This window comes from Emys orbicularis, chromosome 3 (genome assembly GCF_028017835.1).
Source record: "Emys orbicularis isolate rEmyOrb1 chromosome 3, rEmyOrb1.hap1, whole genome shotgun sequence".
In the NCBI taxonomy this organism is placed as follows: Eukaryota; Metazoa; Chordata; order Testudines; family Emydidae; genus Emys; species Emys orbicularis.
The window spans coordinates 29,353,604-29,376,523 of record NC_088685.1 but is presented as its reverse complement, the minus strand read 5'-3'; the positions used below and the strand labels follow the sequence as shown (position 1 = coordinate 29,376,523).

At 44.9% G+C, this 22,920-nt stretch overlaps 1 long non-coding RNA gene across 1 annotated transcript; it reads left to right on the top strand.

The window, feature by feature from the left end:
* The first annotated feature begins 957 nt into the window (after nucleotides 1–957).
* Nucleotides 958–16,307, top strand: LOC135875652 (uncharacterized). Its single transcript, XR_010561290.1, has 6 exons — nucleotides 958–1,168; nucleotides 7,981–8,089; nucleotides 8,903–9,043; nucleotides 9,226–9,603; nucleotides 11,953–12,266; nucleotides 15,810–16,307. It is a non-coding gene; the product is annotated as an uncharacterized LOC135875652 (long non-coding RNA).
* The last annotated feature ends 6,613 nt before the right edge of the window (nucleotides 16,308–22,920 follow it).

The window sequence follows — 22,920 nt, the reverse complement described above, 5'->3', positions numbered from 1 at the left end:
AGAAATGGGTCTAAAAGACTTGAGTATAAATGATAAGTTAAATTCTGATATGCCCTTTCTCACTAATACTGCATATTCCTTGGGCTTTGATTATTTTTTCCATTCCCCCTCCCCCACTTCATCCTGTGGAGGTCAGATCAGCCTGATCCATCATGTGTAGCTTGACCACATTAGTACATTAATGATTGTCTACCAAACTCCCTGGGGCTGGTGAGGATGCACTGGTTCACAAGTGTAAGCAGGGTCTAAATGAGCTCTCCCCTGACATCTAGTGACAAATGGGGGGGGCGGAGAGAGACTTCAGAACCAGACCATATTTACATAGACACACTTATTCTGCCTAGGTGTTCAGCCGGCAGAGCTGCTTTGCCAAAGGAATCAATGTTGGCTGATTTGGGGTTACAATTCACTTTAGTATTGAATGCTGGGGTAATAAAATGTTATCCTTATTATATGAGAAAAGGGAAGCTGAACTATACTTAGTATATGCTGATTGAAGGGGTCACCGTAGATTGAACCTCACTTGCTCAGTAGCAGGGTAGAAATGCCAAATTTCAGCAAAATATAGAGGGGGTGGAGACAGGTGTTCCTACCTGAAAGCATGGCTGTTGCTTAAATGCCATTTGGTCCTCCTTTTTCCAGTGTATAAGACAGAGCTGATAGGCCTCAGTTAAGAGTCCTTATTTCTGTTCAGTGATTACTAGAACTGAAATCACTAATGAGTAGGTGTAGGGACTAAGTCTTGGATGTGGTGGGGGGGGATAGTGTTGTATGAAAGACACGGAAGGAGTAGCAGCTAAGATGTCTACCATTAAGCTCAGTTCTTAGTGACTTCAGCAGATAAGGGGTGGACTCTTAGAATGCAGCTTTGCAGAAGTGACAAAGCAGCAGAGATAACAGTGGCTGTGGTAGAGTATGATGACATGTGGTAGCACAGATAGCAGCAGCAGTGAGCAAGTTGCAAAATTGGCAGCAGATACATTGCTTGGTGAACTTTCTCCTCCCTTTTCAGGAAGGGGAGGTGAATGACTCTCTGAACTCTGGATCTTCCTTGACCAAGAGCAACTAACTGTGAGTGGGGTGAAGCAGAGAGAAACAGGAGTGGTATGTTAAAGGGACATTCATTTGTCAGACTTTCACATCACAACACTGCCCAAAGTATTGTGGGGTGAGTGCTTGCTTAAGGTTACATGCTTCCAAATTGTACATGCTTCCAAATTGTGTTTTCCCAAACTAATGCTGGGTTCCCTTTCCCTTTTATTAAGTTTTCCTTTCTAATGCACAGTCTTAGGCTTTGTCTTCACTACCCGCCGATCCGGCGGGTAGCAATCGGTTTTTCGGGGATCGACTTACCGCGTCTAGTGAAGACGCGGTAAAATCGATCCCTGATCGCTCTGCCGTCGACTCCGGAAATCCACCTCGGCAGGAGGCGGCAGCGGAGGCGGCGGCAGCGCGGCAGCGGTCGACTTTCCCGCGTCCTCACCGCTAGGTAAGCCGACCTAAAATACGCAACTTCAGCTACGGTATTCACGTAGCTGAAGTTGCGTATCTTAGGTCGGACCCCCGCTGCAGTGTAGACCTAGCCTTAGTGCTTGCAAGTGGGGAAGTGTTGCCTCTTAGAGGAGCCCAGGGGTGGTGTTTAGTTTTCCCACATTACAGGGTGGGGGCTCGAGCCGGTTCTGTTTTGTATTAAGAGGAACCCCTCGATATTGAACCCAACCCTTGTTACTGACTCCATCTGGCAGAAGGGTTACACAAGGAAGAACATAAGAATAGCAATGTATGGTAAAATTCCTCGGTTAATGCAGAAAATGAGGAGAGTCAGCAATATTTTGAAAGATTGGAACACTATTTTCTTGAAAATGAGATTATAGATGAGGACAAATGGAGACCAATTTTCCTCAGGGTCAGTGGCTGCAAAACCTACTCTTGCTTAAGGAGTGTGTTACAACCTCAGAAACCTGGAGATAAAAGTTTAGAAGACCTGCAAAATATCTTAACAGAGCACTACACCCTAAAGCTAAACATTATTGTGGAATATTTCAAGTTTCATACTAGAATGAGGCATCAAGGTGAAACTGTATCTGTGTATGTGTCAGAGCTAAAAAGATTAACGGAATATTGCTCATTTGGAAAAGTCCTAGAGGACATTCTGCGGGACAGATTTGTTTGTGGCTTTGATAATGAGATAATTCAAAGAAGATTGCTGGCGGAGGAGAACTCAACCTGGCTGAAAGCAGTAGAATTAGCAACAACAATAGAAGCAGCATTTAAAAAAAAAAAAGTACAACATTTTCACTTAGAATTCAGGGCAAATCAAACAGACTCAATAAAAAATACAAAGCCAGCAGCAAGAGTCAGACTCCTGAGAGGTATTTCTGCTGGGGAGGAGTTCATTTTGCATCCGTTTATAAACTTAAAACAGTTCAGTGTTATAAACGCCTCAAGATTGGACACGTGACCAGAAAAAGCAAAGGAGACTATTAAGCACAGGAGGGTAGATTCCAAAAGATCAGAGGAAAAGAGAAAGCAGAAGGCTTTTTACCTTGGTGGAGAGGACAGGAAATGTGGTACATACTGTGTATTGTCTAAAAGTGAAGAAAGTGGGACCTTAGGAAATAATGGTATAGTTAAACAATCAGTCAGTCCAAATGGAATTAGATACAGAGACTTCAGCTACGGTGAGCAATGAATATACATGTAAACCACACACCTCCTGGGTGTGGTGTTCTGTTCCCTCTAGAGGCACCGAGACCACTTGAGTCTGCTACAACCTTAGCTAAGGGCCATATGGCTTTTAGCTCAGGTAGTAGAGGCTCATGCACTGAGTTCCAGAGGCTCCAGGTTCGATCCTGCCCACTGACAACCAGGGGTCTGTCGGTGTTATATACAGATGAGCAGTGCAAAGCAGGATTGAATATAAAACTGACACTGCACACATACATTGGAGAACCCGTACAGGTGGTAGGTTTTGTGCTTGTCCCTGTAAAGAAAAAGTTACCACTCCTGAGGTGAGGATCTGCTGGACTAGGACCTGGGTCTGCATATCCCTGTGCTGTGAGTGTTGTGGAGCCAAGTAGCACTGGATGTCCTGCCCACAGAGGCCCTGACTAGCAGAGCCTATCATGTTCTTTATTGCCCCCAGCATGCTATTTTAGGCCTATGGGAAACACCTGTAGGCTGTTTGTGCAACAAGGCAAATCCTTGACTTGCTTCTGAGACAGATCCTGCTTTGCTCCTGCATCCTTGTGTAGCCCAAGGTCCAAAATACTTTAAAGTAAGTCCACTTCCTTATGCCCTCACAGAAAACTTAGCAGTATAGACACTATCAAGGACTTCTATTAGGATAATAGATTGCAATATCAGCAGCACATTAATTTTCCAGTGGGACATGGAAATTTTGCTGAAAGGTGTCCCTGACATTCTCATCACAGGCAGTGGTGACACTCTCAACCCTGGCAAAGGTAATTCAAAGATTTGAGGGCCATGGGACTTTGCTTACAACAAAGTAAGGGCTTTTTTAACAAAGAACATATAACATCTATAAGAATGGCCATACTGATCCAACCAATGGTCCATCTAGCCCAGTATCCTGTCTTTGACTGTGGCCGATGCCAGATGCTTCAGCATGAATGAACGGAACAGGGCAATCATCAAGTGATCCATCTCCTGTCATCTAGACCCAGAATTTGGCAGTCAGAGGTTTAGGGACAACCTGACCAGCTTGGCTAATAGCCTTGGCTAATAGCCTCGAGAGGTCATCTAGTCCAGTCCCCTGCACTCAAGGCAGGACTAAGTATTATCTACAACATCCCTGACAGGTGTTTGTCCAACTTGCTCTTAAAAATCCCCAATGATGGAGATTCCACTACCTCCCTAAGCAATTTATTCCAGTGCTTAACCACTCTGACAGTTAGGGTTAGGGTTAGATGCATCTGAAGAAGTGAGGTTTTTTACCCATGAAAGCTTATGCCCAAATAAATCTGTTAGTCTTTAAGGTGCCACCGGACTCCTTGTGGTTTCTGACAGGTAGGAAGTTTTTCCTAATGTCAAACCTAAACCGCCCTTGCTGCAATTTAAGCCCATTGCTTCTTGTCCTATCCTCAGAGGTTAAGAAGAACAATTTTTCTCCCTCATCCTTGTAACAACCTTTTACATACTTGAAAACTGTTATCATGTCCCCTCTCAGTCTTCTCTTTTCCAGACTAAACAAATCCAGTTTTTTCAATCTTCCCTCATAGGTCATGTTTTCTAGACCTTTAATCATTTTTGTTGCTCTTCTCTGGACTTTCTCCAATTTGTCCACATCTTTCCTGAAATGTGGCACCCAGAACTGGACACAATACTCCAGTTGAGGCCTATTCAGCGCGGAGTAGAGCAGAAGAATTACTTCTCATGTCTTTCTTACAATACTCCTGCTAATACATCCCAGAAAGATGTTTACTTTTTTTTTGCAACAGCGTTACACTGTTGACTCATATTTAGCTTGTGATCCACTATGACTCCCAGATCCATTTCCGCAGTACTCTTTCCTAGGCAGTCATTTCCCATTTTGTATGTGTGCAACTGATAGTTCCTTCCTAAGTGGAGTACTTTGCATTTGTCCTCATTGAATTTCATCCTATTTACTTCAGAGCATTTCTCCAGTTTGTCCAGATCAATTTGAATTTAATCCTATCCTATCCTCCAAAGCACTTGCAACCCCTGCCAGCTTGGTGTTGTCCGCAAACTTTATAAGTGTACTCTCTAAGCCATTATCTAAATAATTGATGAAGATATTGAACAGAACCAGACTCAGAACCAATCCCTGCGGGACCTCACTCCTTATGCACTCCTTATCCTTCAAGCATGACACTGAACCCCTGATAACTATTCTCTGAGAACGATTTTCCAACCAGTTATGCACCCACCTTCTACTAGCTCCATCTAGGTTGTATTTCCCTAATTTGTTTATGAGAAGGTCATGCAAGACAGTATCAAAAGCCTTATTAAAGTCAAGATATACCACATCTACTGCTTCCCCCCCCCCCCCCCATCCACAAGGCTTGTTACCCTGTCAAATAAAGCTATCAAGTTGGTTTGACACGATTTGTTCTTGACAAATCCATGCTAACTGTTATTTATTACCTTATTATCTTCTAGGTGTTTGCAAATTGATTGCTTAATTATTTGCTCAATTATCTTTCCGGGTACAGAAGTTAAACTGACTGGTCTGTAATTCCCCGGGTTGTCCTTATTTCCCTTTTTTATAGATGGGCACTATATTTGCCCTTTTCCAGTCTTCTGGAATGTCTCCCATCTTCCATGACTCTCCAAAGATAATTGCTAATGGCTTGGATATCTCCTCAGCCAGCTCCTTGAGTATTCTAGGATGCATTTCATCAGGCCCTGGTGATTTGAAGACCTCTAACTTGTCTAACTAAGTAATTCATCCTCCATGAACTATTTTTGATTTTTTTTTAACCCAGTTATATTTTTGGCCTTCACAACATCCCTTGGCAATGAGTTCCACAGGCTGATACTGTGTTGTGTGAAGAAATACTTCCTCATGTTTGCTTTAAACCTCCTGCCTATTAATTTCATTGGGTAACCCCTGGTTCTTGTGTAATGTGAAGGGGTAAATTCACTTTCTTCACTTATTCACTTTCTGCACACCTGTCATGATTTATAGACCTCTATTATATCCCCCATTAGTCATCTCTTTTCTAAGATTAATAGTCCCAGACTCTTTAATCTCTCCTCATAAGGAAGATGTTCCATATCCCTAATCATTTTTGTTGCCCTTCTCTGTAACTTTTCCAATTCTAATGTCTTTTTTGAGATGGGGTGACAAGAACTGTGCCCAGTATTCAAGGTTTATATAGTGGCATTATGATAGATAATAAGACAGTAAATATCTCTTTCCTAATGGTTCTTCAGACTTGTCACCTAAAAAGAATTGCTCGGGTGTGGGAATCTCCCTCCCATCCTCTGCAGTGAAGACTGAAGCAAAGAATTCATTTAGCTTCTCTGCAATGGCCTTGTCTTCCAAATGCTCCTTTAACAACTTGATCGCCTATTGGTCCCACTGATTGTTGGCAGGCTTCCTGCTTTTGATGTACTTAATCTTTTTTTCCTGTTAGTTTTTATATCTTTTGCTAGTTATTCTTAAAAAATGTTTGGCCTGCCTAACTATACTTTTACACTTGACTTGTCAGAGTTTATGCTTCTTTCTACTTTTTTCTCAGTGGGATTTGACTTTGAATTTTTAAAAGATGTCTCTTTGTCTGTGTCAAGGCTGTATCCCTACTTTGAACTTTAGGGTACAAATGTAGGGGCCTGCATGAAGACTTCTAAGCTTAACTACCAGCTTAGTTCTGGTCCGCTGCCACCATCCCAAAGCTAATTCCCTTTCCTGGGTAGCCTTGAGAGACCTTCACCAATTCCCTGGTGAATACAGATCCAAACTCCTTGGATCTTAAATAAGGAGAAATTGACCCTTCCCCCCTCCTTCCTTTCACCAACTCCTGGTGAATACAGATCCAAACCCCTTTTAGATCTTAAAACAAGGAGAAATTGACCCTTCCCCCCTCTTTCCTTTCACCAACTCCTGGTGAATACAGATCCAAACCCCCTTTGGATCTTAAAACAAGGAGAGATCAATCAGGTTCTTAAAAAGAAGGCTTTTAATTAAAGAAAAAGGTAAAAATCATCTCTGTAAAATCAGTATGGAAAATAACTTTACAGGGTAATCAAACTTAAAGAGCTCAGAGGACCCCCCTCTTCTGTCTTAGGTTCAAAGTACAGCAAACAAAAATAAACACTCTGGTAAAAGGTACATTTACAAGTTGAGAAAACAAAGTAAATCTAAGACGCCTTGCCTGGCTTTTACTTACAATTTTGAAATAAGAGAGACTTGTTTAGAAAGATGGGGAGAACCTGGATTGATGTCTGGTCCCTCTCAGTCCCAAGAGCGAACAACCACTTAAACAAAGGACACACACAAAAGCCTTTCCCCCCCCCCAAGATTTGAAAGTATCTTGTCCCCTTATTGGTCCTTGGGGTCAGGTGTCAGCCAGGTTACCCGAGCTTCTTAACCCTTTACAGGTAAAAGGATTTGGAGTCTCTGGCTAGGAGGGATTCCATAGCACTGTACACAGGAGAGCTGTCACCCTTCCCTTTATAGTTATGACAGTCTGTAACCATCTTTTACTCTGTTTAGTCAAGGTGGCATTTTTTTGGTACACCTACTATTTTTTTCTTTTTAATTTGGGCTATACATTTAATTTGAGCCTCTATTATGCTGTTTGCTGTTTTGGGGTTTTTTTAAGTTTCCATGTAACTTTCAGGTATTTCACTCTTGTGACTGTAGCTTTTAACTTCCATTTAACTAGCTTCCTTATTTTTATGTAGTTCCCATTTTTGGAGATAAATGCTACTGTGGTGTTCTTCTTTGGTACCTCCCACCACCCCTGCATGCTTGAAAAACAATAGTATAGCAGTAGGAATTCCCATCCATAGAGATTCTATGGTACAGTTGATTCATTTAAGATTTTTATTATATTTGACTCTACACGTTCTTTCACATATAGTGTCACTCCCCCAGCTGCACGACCTACTCTGTCATTCCTCTATAGTTTGTATCCTGGCATTACCATGTCCCTTTTGATTATCCTTGTTCCACCAAGTTTCTCTGGTGCTTATTATACCAATATCCTCATTTAATACCAGGCACTCCAGTTTACCATCTTACTATTTAGACTTCTTGCATTTGTATACAAGCACTTATAAAATTAGACAATATTTAGTTGTCTGCCTTCATGTGATAAAAGGTAAAAACTTGGGCGGTAAGGAGGACACATAGGTGCCAGTGTGTAATTGGGTAAAAGTTTGTTATTTAGGAGTGTGGCTAATGTGATAGGTTTAATAAATTTGAAGGAGGGAGCTAGTTTTACCTATATAATGTAAATGAAAAACAATGCTCTTTGGGAACCATTTCAGGACCTCAGTTCAACATCAAGCTGCTGGAACTCTGACCCCTCTGCACAACCGTGACGAGCAGAGGCATCGCTGGGAACCCCTAGATGAATGAATCCTGACTGGCCATCAGGTGAAATATGTCTGTATATTGGGAGTGGTGAGCATAAGAGATTTGCTTGGTATATGTATTCTGTATGTGTTGCTAATAAATAGATGTTTAGAGCACAGCTGTTTAAGGCTTTGTCACTGGGAAAAGGTTCTGCAGACCCGTAAATCCCTGAGCTCCAAGGGAAAGGGCGGGTACTTAAATTGACCATGTTTCTTCCGGAGCCCTGTGGATAAGGATAGGTACCTTACACCCTGAGCCCTTGGAAAGGACAGGGTGGGGGGTGCCTAAATTGATTGGGTCACGCCTTGAGCCCTTGGTAGGGTATTGTCAGGGTGCTCTAGATTTTTGCAGGTAACACTGTTGTCAAATGTGTATGTGTTCTCTCTATGTGCTGGCCTGGCTCTGCACAGATAGCCAGCCCAGCAGACCTTGAAGAACTGCTCAGAAAGACTACAGACTTGGTTCGGTGGTGAAAGTGTTTAGACAGGTTTATTGTCAACAAGTCACAGTCTTAGTTCCCTGGATCAATGTCTACAGGTAAACTAACATGTGTATACCCATCACAATGGACCAGCTCAGTCAGCAGTGGGACTTTCTGCTGCCCCCTAGGCCTGACAAAGAGTTAAGGTGAGGTACCCCAACATTTATAGATTGAGACAAACAGGGCTGGCTCCGGGCACCAGCGTAGGAAGCTGGTACTTGGGGCAGCCAATTCAAAGGGGCAGCACTCCGTGCGGTATCGGAGCGGCACGTCTGGGTCTTCGGGAATTCGGTGGCAGGTCGCTCATTCCCTCTCTTCCTCTTTTTTTTTTTTTTCCCCGCTTGGAGTGACAGAAAAGCTGGAGTCAGCCCTGGAGTCAATCAATCTGGGATAAAAAAAACGTGTGTATCACCTTACGTGTTTCATGATATGTTTATCTCCTGATGCTTCAAACATCCCTCTTCATCACCTCTGTCAAACCATCTTATTTTGTGGTAGGTTGGAGTGTTCTTGTGCTAGCTTGCTGGAATGTGTTTACTCATTCAGTGTGTTTTAGCAATGCTAGCAATACCTGTGTTAAGTTCATGTACCAGACACTGAACTTGCAAACAAGCATCTGCTTTCTAACAGGGCCTCACTTTTGCTCATAGCCTAACTTTTGCTGATTTTGTTTCAGGTCTCGGGCTTTGCTCCAGGCACGTGCACGCACTCTCTCTCTCTCTCTCTCTCTTCCCTCCCCCCACTATACCCTTATCCAATGGCCTAGCAGAGGGAGCAATAAGGACTTTAAAGAGGGGATGAAGATGATGGAAGCTTGGAAACAAAGCTGGCTTGCTTTCTTTAGAAATACAAAACCACTCCTCAAACTACAACAGGCATGAGCTCATCCTATTGTTTGATGGGGAGGAAGATAAGAACTCATTTGGACTCAATCCATCACAGCATGGGGGGAAGTGTTGAGGAAGCAAGCTTTTCAAAAACATAACCTTGACAGAGCTGGACCCAAGAGACCTATACCAAAAGTTTCAACATTCACCGGCCACTGGGGATTCAGGTACTATCCTAAAGCAAACTGGACCTTCTCTTTTAAAGTCCACTTATTAGGTGATGCTCAGGTTGTAAGATGACATCATGTGCAACCACCAGAGCCTTTCCCATTGGGTGGTGACTACCTGAAGGAGCCTAAACTAGAAGAGGATGCAGTGTGATCAGAAATGACCGAGAGGGAGAACTACTGGACCAGGAGAATGGGGGAAGTGGGTCTTCTCCCCCACCCCCACCCCAGCAGGGGTGTCCCTGGGTACCATGGAAAGACACTACCCCATGATAGAGATGAGTCCTGTATTATTTAAAAGACTACATATGGGCTGTAAATTAAGAGTGAATGAATGTAGTAATGTGATTAACTGGGTTACTTATAGGGTGACCAGACGTCCCGATAAAATCGGGACTGTCCCGATATTTAGGCGTTTGTCCTGCATCCCGACCGATCCGGCGGCACTCGCCTTTTTCTTTTTCTCCGCCGGCAGCACTCGGCTTTTTTTTTTTTTGCTCCGCCGGCGACTCCTCCCCCCCACCCCAAATGTGTCCCGATATTTTCTTCCTCTCATCTGGTCACTCTAGTTACTTAGGCCTGGTCTACACTGGGGGGGAATCGATCTAAATTACGCAACTTCAGCTACGTGAATAAGCGACGTACTTAGATCGACTTACCGTGGTGTCTTCACCACGGTGAGTTGACTGCTGCTGCTCCCCTGTCGACTCCTCCTGCGCCTCTCGCAGCAGTGGAGCACAGGAGTCGAAGGGAGAGCGCTTGGGGATCGATTTATCATGTCTAGACTAGACACGATAAATCAATCCCCACTGGATCGATCGCTGCCCGCCGATCCGGCCGGTAGTGAAGACATACCCTTAGAGTATAACTCCACTCCTCCCTTACTTCCTGTTTAATTAGCATGTGTTTTCCTTGCTACACCACTCTGTATGTAGTTGAATAAAGCAGCACATTCTTAGTCTGCAGTTCTGTAAGTACTGGGTGTTTCTTGTGTACTGAGTGATCCCCTTTACCAAAGCTTTGAAAGTGGATAGGGTGGGCTTTGTGTCCAGTAGGAGGGGAAAGGGTTTTGTGCCTGGGGGAGATGTGTTCTCAGTGTACAGGATTTTGTGTGTCACTCCATTATGCAAAATGCTAGTGGGGGAAGGCCAGTGTCTGTGGTAGGGTTGCCAGGTGTCCAGTTTTCTACCAGAACACCCAGTCAAAAAGGGACCCTGGCACCTCCGGTCAGCACCACTGACTGGGCCGTTAAAAGTCCAGTCAGCGGCACAGTGGGGCTAAGGCAGGCTCCCTGTTTGCCTGGCTCTGCGCAGCTTCCCGGAAGTGGTCCGCATGTCCATCTGGCTCCTAAGTGCAGGGGAAGCCAGGGAAGCTCCGTACACTGCCCCTGCCCCAAGCACCGGCTCCACAGCTCCCATTGGCTGGGAACCACAGCCAATGGGAGCTGCGGGGGCAGCACCTGCAGGTGTGGGCAGCACGCACTGTGAAAAGCCACCTGGCCACCCCTCTGCCTAGGGGTCAGAAATGCCAGACACTTCTGGGAGCAGCGCGGAGCCAGGGCAGGCAGGGAGTGCTGCTCTGCCGACTGGGAGCCACCTGAGGTAAGCGCCACCCAGCCAGAGCCTGCACCCCAAACCCCCTGCCCCAGGTCAGAACCCCTCCCACACCCTAATTCCCTCACAGACCCCCCACCCCCAGACCGCAATCTCCTGTCCCAGCCTTGAGTCCCCTCCTGGAGCCCACACCCTGCACCTCTTCCCACACCCCAACCCCCTACCCCAGCCCTGAGCTCCCTCCCGCACCCAAACTCCTTCCCGGAGCCCTCACCCCAAACTTCCTCATGCACTCCAAACCACTTGAGCCCCCTCCTGCACCCCAAATCCTTCAGCCCCACTCCAGAGCCCACACCCCCAGCCAGAGCCTGCACCCCCTCCCACACCCCAACCCACTGCCCCAGCCCTGAGCCCGCTCCCACACTCCAAGCCTCTTGCCCCATCCCGGAGCTCCCTCCTGCACCCCAAAGCTCTCATCCCCAGAGCCTGCACTCCCAGCTGGAGCCCTCACCTCCTCCCACACCCCAACCCCTTGCCCCAGCCCAATGAAAGTGAGTGAGGGTGGGGGAGTATGAGTGATGGGGGGGGCTGGCGTGAGTGGGGAAGTGGCCTCAGAAGGGGCAGGATCTCAGGGAAGGGGTAGGGGCAGATCAAAGATGTTTGGTTTTGTGCAATTAGAAAGTTGGCAACCATAGGCTGTGGGTCTTCATCGATCTCCCAAAAACCCAGGGAGGATCATTAAATAATACTGAGTAGGTCACTATCTTACCTCTCCCCCCTCTTTGCTCTCCCTCAGCCCACAGGAAGGAGGAGGCTCATGAGGCAGCAGCTGACTTGCAAGCCCATGGAAACTGCTGAAAGTAGGCAACATTCCAGAGGCACCGTCTTTGGCACAGCCCCGGGACTTTCTGGAAAGTTCCTGATATCCAGGCCTCTGACAGCCATGAATCCTGCTCTCATTCTGTGAAAGGACCAACCTCACTTCTATCCCTCAAAGGCAGTGGTCAGGTGGAAACTCCTTGACTCAAAACTCATTGAGGTTCGCAATCTCCTAACCTGCAAAAGGGATGATCTGGCTCAACTGTGAGCAGTAACTTTCGCAATACCAAGGTACCATCTCAAGGTTTCTCCTTTCAGTTTTTAAATCCTGTGTGTAATATCCAAAGGAAAAATAAAGACTTGCAGTGTTCTATGCCCCAGTGGGGATTAGTGTTAGCCTCTCACTTGAAAGTTTGGGTGTTTGGTTTTTTTTATCAAAAAATGTGTTATCTTTAGAAATGTTGCTATTGAAGACACTTGATGAGTGTCCTGCTTTTTCCTCTATGCTCTTATGAAGGCTTAGTAACATTAATCCATATTCAGAAATAATTCCCTTCCCTGTAAATTAAATTGAATTTCTATAATTTTGTTATGGTAGAGAAGATAAATAGCTAATGTTTATGAAGTGCTTTGAATATGAAAAGTATCCTTATGAAACCAATATTTTCTAGTGGCAGGTAAAGCACTGCCTCTCTAATTTAAATGCTTGAAAACTTGGTGGCTTTATTCTATTTATTTCTCTGTGGGAATCTGGCAAATATTCTTGACCTCCTTGAGTTCACTGGGTGGAATGGGACTGCATAATGCATTTTTATGTTAATGAAAATGTGATATTCTTTTCCTAAGAAGTATATCCCACCGATTTTCTGAAATCAACCCAGTAAAGTCTGGCTTTGTGGCTTTATTGCAAATACAAATGTTCACTTTTTTTGTCCTTTATCTCAGAACTGTAGTATTATATTTGCATTTGGTTGGAAGTATTCATGGATTTATGCGATGGATGTGCATAAATGTACTAGATTAGCATTAACAAGCCAACATTTAGAATAAATCAGTGGGTCCATTCAGGTAAATATAGGTCTTTCCCGCCATCCTCAACTTCCAGCATTCCAGTTAATTCTATCTTTCAGCTGGGACTAGAAGCATAAGTGATCAGGAATCTCTTGATCCATTAATTAAAACTCCCATTGAAGTGCAAGTTTTGTCACAGTAAAAACTCTGAGATCAGACTCAGAGATCAGTTATTAGAATGTTTGTATAATCTTAAAGCAGCTGAAATCCTTCCATAAATCACTTTGCAAATACATGTATGTATAACTGGCTTTCATAACATAGACAAATCCATCTTCCTTTCATTCACTTTTTTAAAAAACACTTTGTATTACAGTAATGCTTCTATCCCAATCAGTATTGGGAGGCCCATTGTTCTGGGTGCTGTATAAACATCTATGAAGACATGATTCCTTCTCTAAGCACCTTAAACTTTGAAGAAAGTACAGTCCAAAACTTTCAAAAGCTAGGATCTATCCAGATCCCCCTAAAGTCAATTGAAAGACTCCTGTTCACTTCTGTGGGCGTAGGATCAGACTCTTTGTTTATTTTCTTAGTCAACTGTTGATCATGCTGATATCTTTTCATCATAAAACTGTGCAGACATAAACTGTGCTACCGTATAAGGCAATCACATGTGGTTTTCATTTAACTCTGTGGTTTTGTTCTGTTGATTGGGAAGTAAAATCTTTAAAAATAACCCTGATAATGAAGCAACAGAGGGTCCTGTGGCACCTTTAAGACTAACAGAAGTATTGGGAGCATAAGCTTTCGTGGGTAAGAACCTCACTTCTTCACTTCTTGGCATCTGAAGAAGTGAGGTTCTTACCCACGAAAGCTTATGCTCCCAATACTTCTGTTAGTCTTAAAGGTGCCACAGGACCCTCTGTTGCTTTTTACAGATTCAGACTAACACGGCTACCCCTCTGATACTGATAATGAAGGTCCTAACTGAGCATGTGCAATTGTTTCTGAGCCAGCTGTTAATGTTTTCAGTCAGTTAAGACAGAATTTTTAAAGCACAGCTACTGAACTTGCTGGCTTCCTTTTCATCACTGAAAACGGCACTGCTTAGCCATTCACAAGCAGTTAAAATTTTAATGAAACATAGGAGTCGGCGCCTATGACTGGAAACCAGTCTGTTTCACCTGTGTTAGGCCTTGTCTACACAAAACAGTTTTGTCAACAGAAGAGTGGAGGTGTACACAGTGCAATGCTCTCCCCTCTGATTTAACTGTTCTGCTACGCCCACATAATAAAGCCATGTCAATAAGCAGCATAGAGCTTTTTGCGACAAAGTTAGAGCAACTCAATATCACTTCACTTGCTTATGTCTCCCTAAGTGGCCTCCAGGAGGTATCCCACAATGCCCATCATGACTGTTCTGGTCATCAGTTTCAACTCTAATCTGGCTCTTCAGCTGGGTACACAGACATGAGCCCCTTCCCCTTTAAAGCTCCAGGAATTTTTGAAATTCCACTTCCTGTTTGCTCAGCATGCAGAGTTCACATAGCATCTTCCCAGCTGACCATGCTGACCTTGCTTGCTTTCTGCAGCAAATGTGCTCCCGCCTGGAGTACGTTGAAGTTGTTGGGTCTGTGGGAGAGGAAGCTATGCAGTCACAGCTCTGGTCCAACCATAGGAACTTTGATACCTACAAGCAGATTGCTTGTGGCATAGAGGAGAAGGGGCACAAAAGGGACACACAGCAGTTCTTTTCTAATATCAAGGAGCTGAGGCAGGCGACTAGAAGGCAAGAGAAGCCAACCGTTGCTGTGGTGTGGCACTAAAGATATGCCACTTCTACAAGTAACTGCATGCCATTCTTGGCAGCAACCCCACCTCCACCACCAACAGTCCCTACTGTTACTTCGGGGGGACTGGAGGCAACGGCCTGTAGAGGCAACCCTGAGGATAAAGTGGTAGACGAGGAAGTAGAGTTGGATGTGGAACAGGCGACAGAATTGTCCAATGGCATAGTGAGCCAGGACCTCTTTTTGACTCCAGAGGGGTCTAGCCAGTCCCAGTACTCCAGCTCTGGCATGCCTGAAGCAGGAGAGGGGAGCGCTGGTAAATACTCATTTTGCTTTGATACTACACAGCAACATGAGATTGAGGTATCCGTTATTTTGTTACATGGTGCACATAGGAGAAGCTATAGAAATTAACAACACTAGGTACTGTTTGCATCTGTTTCTTATTCCCCTGTGCAGCTATGCAGTGGGGATCCTACAGAAAAGTTTTCTAATGCACACCGGGATCTCCCAGGAATCATCCATAGAAATCTCTAGGAAATCGTCTGCTGAAGGTTCCTTGGCAGAGCTGCTTGTTTCTTCCCCCATTGTAGGATACTTTGCCACACAAATTGGCAGTTACTTCTGCAGGAACCAAAGTAGCACACAAGGAAGCAGCATATGGAACCAGTCTGAAGCCACATGCATGCAGGAGATGCACCCTTGCATCCTTGGTTACCCTTAGTAATGGGAATATCAGCTTTGTTCACCCCTATCTGTGCAGAATGGTGCCAGTATTCAGAGTAGTGTCCCTAGGCACTTGTAGTGATCCCCTTCTGAAACCACCCAGAACTTTTGTCCCACCTCCACCCCTTTCCCCTCCCTTCCCCCCCCCTCTTCCCCCAGGCTGAACTCACCATGTTTGGTGTTCTCGCTGTGCTGTGTGCTTGTGAAGGGAAAGTGAGAAAGAAGTGTATGTAACTTTTATGATTCAAGACGGTGAGTGCACCCACAATACTGATTCTATGCATTGTTTCTTTTGCTTCTGCAGATGTGCCCTTGAGGGCCAGCTCCTACACACCGGTGGAGTGACTCTATCAGATAAGGAGGTGAACAAGGAGGAGTAAGGAGGACCTGTTTCAAAAAGTGCTGCAATTGTCTGTCTGATCATGCAGATAGAGAGCACAGAGCAGGGAGAGAGAAAAACTAAAAATGGATAGTCAGGAGAGGATAAAGGGGCAGGAGAGATGATAAAGCTCATGGAGGACACATCAGAGATGCTCGGGTCCCTGACTGCACTACAGTCAGAACATATCCCTACTTGACTCCCCCTACAACCCATACAGACCTGCGTTCCATGTCCTCCATTCCTCGCATGTTCCTGACCTGTTGCAGTACCCCTTGCACTCCATCCCTACAGACCTGTTCCATAATGACAGCTGGACTTACACACAGATGTGAGAGCCTCATTTCAGAGACTGCTGCTCAGTGTCATGTCCCTTGTAAGAAATGGGAAATGTGTGTATTGCTGTTTAATAAAAATTTAGTCTTAGGCCTTGGCTACACTCGGGACTTCTAAGAGGGGAGTAGCTTGCAGCGTTGCGAGGGAGCGTGCAGCGCTGCAGGCTCTGATTACACTGGCGCTTTACAGCGCTGTACTCGCTGCGCTCGGGGGGGCGTTGTCACACCCCTGAGCGCAGCAAGGTGCAGCGCTATACAGCGCCAGTGTAGCCAAGGCCTTAGAAATACAATGATTCTTTCTTTTCTGTGCTGCACATTGTGGGTGAAGCAGAAATTTATACACGGGGTAACTGGCACATTTGCAAACTACAGTTAATGCTCAGGCAGCACTTCATTACAAGGGTCATTCATGGTGGCAAGTAAACAATGCCTGGCTGAATGCATTACAGAAAACACATTACTGGGGCTCATTGTCAAAATGCTGCTTCAAAGCCTCCCTGATTTGCAAACACCCCTCCCCCATTAAGCACCTCTAATAGCCCTGGTGTCTGGCTGCTCAAAATCAGTCACCACCAGGCAATCCAACTCAATGCTCCACCCCTGCAGAAACTTTCCCCCTTGGCTTCACAAATGTTATGCGGAGCACAGCAAGCTGTTATGACCATGGGAATATTTTCTTCATTGAGGTCTAACCTGCCAAGAAGGCAGCGTCAGCAACCCTTTAATCTTCCAAACGCACATTCAAAGGTCATTCTGCACCCGCTGAGCCTGTTGTTGAAGCACTCCTTGCTGTTGTCAAGGTTTCCGGTGTAAGGATTCATGAACCATGGCAGTAAGGGGTAGGCTGGGTCTCCCAGGACCACTATTAGCATTTTCACATCACCTATTGGAATCTTCTGATCTGGAAAGAAAGTTCCTGCATGCATCTTTCTATATACACCCATGTTCCTGAAGACATGTGCATCATGAACCATCTGTAATCATCCCACGTTGATGTCAGTAAAATGACCCTCCTCACACTCGCCTGTCCCAGCCCTGGGTGCAAACAGAAAATCATCCAGGTAACGTATCACTAACAAGTGACATTCACACCCCCCCCCCCTGACCTTTCAGTCCAGCACTGTAATGAATTTTTCAAAGGACGCACATGAAATAACACTACCCATGGGGATTGCTTTGTCCACATAAAATTGACCATTGAAGGAAAAGCCCAAGAGGTCACAGTCAGCTGGGTGGACTGGGAGGAAGCGAAAAGCCTACTTAATGTTGCACTTTGCAAGCAAGGCAGCAGGGCCGCATGAGCATACCATGTGCACTGCCATGTCAACTGGCACATAGTGAACAGTGCACAGCCTGGGGTTGATCACATCATTCACCGATGCCCCCTTTGGGTATGAGAGATGGTGATTGAGGCAATACTCACCAGGCACTTCCTTAGGGACAAGGCCCAAGGGGGAGACACGGAGATTAGGCAACAGCATTTGCTGGAAAGGACACTCAACCCTGCCCAAACGGATCTCTTTTGAATCTTGTCCCTGGCTATGTCCTCCATGCCTTTAACAGAGCTGAAGTTATTTGCCATTACATTGGTCTGAATCATGGGCCTCCGAGGATGCAGTTATCCAAGCACAAGGGCTGGCAATTCCACTATAGGATCACTCTTGTACTGTGCATGCATCAGTTATGCCAATCTTAATTTAACTGGTTTTTCACATTCATCCTGAAACCCTGAATGAAACTCTCCCACAAATATATGAAATCTGCCTTCTTGGGCTAGTCACAAAAAGGGGAGGCTCAAACACCCAAGTTAATTGGAGATGTTGATTTTTTCAGTCACATTGGCCCTGCCCACACTCTGTGCTGTCTTGGGCTGCTGCCCTTGCCCCCCTTCTTCCCCTGGGGAAGGTGCCCTTAAAATGCAGACTGAGGATGTGTGCCTGCGTCCAGAATGCCCACATTCATGCCAAACATCTACCTGATGCACGAAAATACTTCTCTGTCTCATCATACTTCCAGCAGAAAAGCCTCAGCTGATCAGGCATCCTTGCCTTGTGCCTATCCTTGTCTCCCCCCCTTTCACATCCTGAACTCTCCAGTATGCTGTCAGTGGGGAGGCTTGTTAACAGCTCCCCAGCACAATGCCTTCCAGCCATAGTCCCTGATCAATTTTATTCCACTGCAGGGAGGGGTTCAAAGCTGTCTTCATTATAAAGTGCTCATCATGAGGTGCCTGAAAATGTATTATGTGCCCTGTGTATAAGATCCAAATACTTCAGAACGGGCCCATACATTGCTGGGTATAGCTGTCCCATCACTCCCATGTAGGTGATGTAAGCCACAAGCCTGTTGTCCCATTTCCTTGTTCTCTTGGGGGTGGGGAGCCTTCTCTTAGTCCTCTTCTCTAATATAGGTTCCCTGAAGATACGGGAAAATATGGCCGTATACTCTGCCCTCCATATCTTCTCATGTGTTGACTGGAGAAGATGAGGCCTCCCGCCCCCCAACTGATCAGAAGCAGCTGCACACAAGAGCGAATTCACACCCACATCAGTAGACCTGTTGGGTTGCTGCAATAAAGGCTGTTGGGCAGGGAAAGGAGGGCTGTGCAGCTGTGATGCTGGAATCTGTAAGGCCATCATCTGTGGAGCCGGTGACTGGAGGGCAGGTAGCTAGGGCAGCCTGGGCATTGGGCCTCCACACACACACATTCCTCACACCTGTAGACACACAGCATGTTATATAGCTCTCCCCCCCCCATTTATGTATCCCCACCTTGTCCCGTTCTCCCCAGCAGGGCTGACACTGGAGCCCAGCCCATTGCTTTCACCAGAGCTGCTGCATGGACCAGGGTGTCCCAGGCTGTACCTGATCATTGTTTTCCAAGAATCCAATCTGATCTGAAATGGATTGCATCATCTCTCTATTCCTGGCTGCTTAGGACATGGTTCCCTTCTTGGCCTCATGCACTTTTCTCTCTCCTTCCTGACCTTTCTGTTTACCTTCTGGTCTGGGATAGGAAGCACACAGCCCCCTGCATCAGGTGGATGCAATGGGTCTGTTTGCCCATCCTGCTGCCCCATTGGGGCCCAGTGCCAGCTCTGCAGCCAGCCGGCCACAGGCCCTGCATAATCCAGCAGGTGTGGGTCATTCCCAGACTGCTGCTTACGATCCACGTGCTCTGTGTGTTCTGTTCCTCTTCCACTGCTGGAAACCAGCAAACAGGAAGTGGATCTGAGCACATGGCTCTTATCATGGCTCCAAATCTCATGCCAAATCCCACAAGACCTTGTGGCTGCAAATCATGGGCCTAATCCTGCAAGACCTCAAGCCTACCCCAGAAGTCCTATGGAGGCTGAATATCTCACAGGACCTGTCCCGTCCTGTCCTTTTGCCTTCTCCCATTGCAGGAGCCATCACTAGGCTCAGGGCACTCAACCAATAAAATAAGCATCAGCAGTGAAGGGAGGGAGGCATAGAGTGGGTTGGGTGTAACCACCACCACCAGGAATAGCAGAGCTCACAGCGTTTGGCAATCACTCTCCTGCTTCACAGCCTGTCTACAATCCAGGAACTCAGCTAAACTATCAAGCACATTCTTAGTCTAGTAATTATGGAGCCACCTCTTCCTCCTCCCTTATCCATCAGGATTTGGGGAGGACAGGATGGTTAGAGGCATATGAATCAGAACCCCCAACATATGATCTTTTCCCCACTACTCTGTGACATTTACCCCTTATTGTATTTATTATTATACTGTTATGCTAGTGCCCACAAGTCTCATTCAGGTTCAGGGCCTTGTGCTAATACATAATAAGAGAAGATCCCTGCCCTGAAGAATTTACAATCTAAGTTAAGATAAGAAGCAACAGATTGATATGTAGCTTGTCATTGGTTATGCATTATAATCAAGATTTTCTGTGTCAGACACTGTACAGAGAATCACAAGTATAGGTAATAAGATTGGGTTTAACAGAGTACACAAATAAAGATGAGAAAAGTAATGCTGCTGTAGCTGTGGAAGGTAATGTCAGTGGCCTACTGTGTTTATTTTTTAATAAGACAGGATTTAGTATAGAAATGAAATTGCTCATGTCTGTCTTCTCTCGTTATGTATTGCCTCTGGAAAGAGGTAAATTGTCAACTTCCCTTTGTTGTTCAGCCACAGTAGCTTTTCAATTAATAATAATTTAAAGACAAATTGTTTTGTGTGGACCTTGTGTTTAGCAGTGAATGACACCTAAAGCATTAGCTACCAATCTGTTTTGTTGCTGCAACTCGCTACACAGTAAGACATGAGTGCCTGGAAGGGCCCTGTTATTTTATTTTGTATAGGTTTAATTTTGGTTTGAAAACCTTCTCCTTGAAGAGCATCACTCTTTTTCATTTATGATGATTCACCTTATAGTCCCTTGCGCCAAACTCCTCTTCTACTTTCATTTATCAAGATGTGACATGATAGAAATAGCAGGATGGTTACCTCACTTGGTATATGTCAGAAATGTTGTTTAGGGTTCACTGCTGCTTGTTTCTTTCTTATCTCCTGGGCTATGTCATACAAGCAAACATAAAACTAGCATTTCCTTACTTTTGAATTCTTAACTGTGCAATTATTATATAGTGGGGGGAGAGGGTTGTTGGTTTTTGTATGTTTTTTGGTGGGAAATCCTTAGATGGGATTTTTTTAAGGAAAATCATTCATAACCTTCAATTATTTGGCTAGATGCCACTGGAATAGCCTGCTCCATTCCAGACGAATACTCAGGGTTGAAAGGGCTCAGTTGGAGCCCTGTCTTCCTCACTGAACACCTTCCAAGATGTATCTCCGTAAGTCTATAAAGAAGAAAATCTGTATGATACTACAGATTGTTTTTGAGAAATAGTATGTGTATATGTAATTAACTGCCTTGTGACGTATACATGCACATACAAGGAAGAAGTGTTATGGGTGGAGGGCAATCTTTACTCTGACATTTTTTGGACTTCCGAATGCTCACCTTAACATTCTCTTAACATAGGGTTTGTTGTCTTTTAAATGACTTTTCCCCTGGCTTGTCTTTTATTTTTCAAAAGGAAAAAGACATTCCATGATTGGGAACAATTTGGCTAGACCCCACGAGGCTGCCTTGTCTGACACTGGGTGTACACTCACTGATGCAAGGGACCTGTGGAACCCTGCCTCATTCACTGGATACCTTGCCTCATTGAGACAGGGCTCGAGAGTGAAGGTGTACCCTGTGCCACTGAAACTTTTGGGCCCAATACAAAACACATTAAAGTCAGTGGAAAGACTCCCAGTGCTTTCAATGGGCTGTGGATCAGATCCTCAATGTATAACCTTAAAAGAGTGCACTGAATGAAGCAGGCTCCACAGCAGCCCTGCTTTAGACAATGTAGACTCTATTGCACAGTGGATAAGTGCACATTTTTGGGTACGCAGTTAAATCAGTCATGTACACAGGTGCAGCAGAAACCAACGTATATTGTTAAAAATATTGCTATAATAAAAATACGGTGAGTTGGCCAAATAAAAAGCGATTTTCACTGGAATTATCTCCGTGCCAGGTATTATATTGGAAGTAAATTTCAGCTTGTTCCTCTATTCCTTTCAAAGCTAAATCTGTTCAATAAAAAGCTAAATAAATGTTTTTATAATGGGGGAAAATGTATTTTTTTTATTCTCTGTTCCTTTAGCTGAATTGTTTTTCCTGAAACGCTCCAAACTAAGGGCTTATCAACCCTTAAAATGCTACAGCAGCCTAGCTGTGCAACTGCACCTCTGTAGCGTTTCAGCATATACTCTACCTATGCCGATGGGAGGGATTCTCCCATTGGCACAGGTAATCCACCTCCCCATGAGGTGGTAGCTAGGTCAATGAGAGAAGTCTTCTGTCGGCTTAGTACTGACTATGCAAGGACTTAACTATGCCACTCAGATATGTAAATTTTTCACACCCCTGAGCAACATAGTTATTCCAACCTAATTTTCTAGTGTAGACCAGGCCTTATTCACCCACAGTAAAAGACCCAGACCTTGACATTTTCAATCTAATAGGTGAAAGTTATAAGCAAGGAGTTATTGTATATGAAAACACAAAGGCAAATTCATCTAGAGTGTGCCAGCTATAAATGAATGGAAAGTCATTAACATCAACTCACCAACATCCAGCACAAAGGGTCATCATTAAGAGCCCAGGTTCAACTTTCATTAAATTCAATTAGCCTTTCAATTGACTTTAAAAGGGAGTTGGATTGGGTCCCAAACTGGGACGCTTATTGCAGTGGGGGCCATCAGTTGAGGGGAGCAAGGCAAGGCAAATACCAGCAGCAAAAACTTGAATCACCAGTGGCTGAGAAAGTAGGAAATTGATGCAGTACAGCACTAAGATAATCCTCAGAAGTGACTGGTCATTGCTATAATTCCATGTCCTCACTAGCAAAACAGAAGAAGGCCAAATCCCCACCTGGTATAAATCAATGTAGTTCCAGGGACTTCAGTAAGACTCTGCTGATTTACATTAGCTGAGGACCCAAAGGCTTTAACCTTTCCAATAAAATATTGTATTTAAATGGGGCATTTTCTCTTTCCAAAGCTTTCATAGAATCATAACACTGGAAGCAACCTCAAGAGGTCATCTAGTCCAGTCCCCTGCATCAACAGAGGCGATCTAAAAGTGCAGAATTGGGTGCTGAGATCCACCACA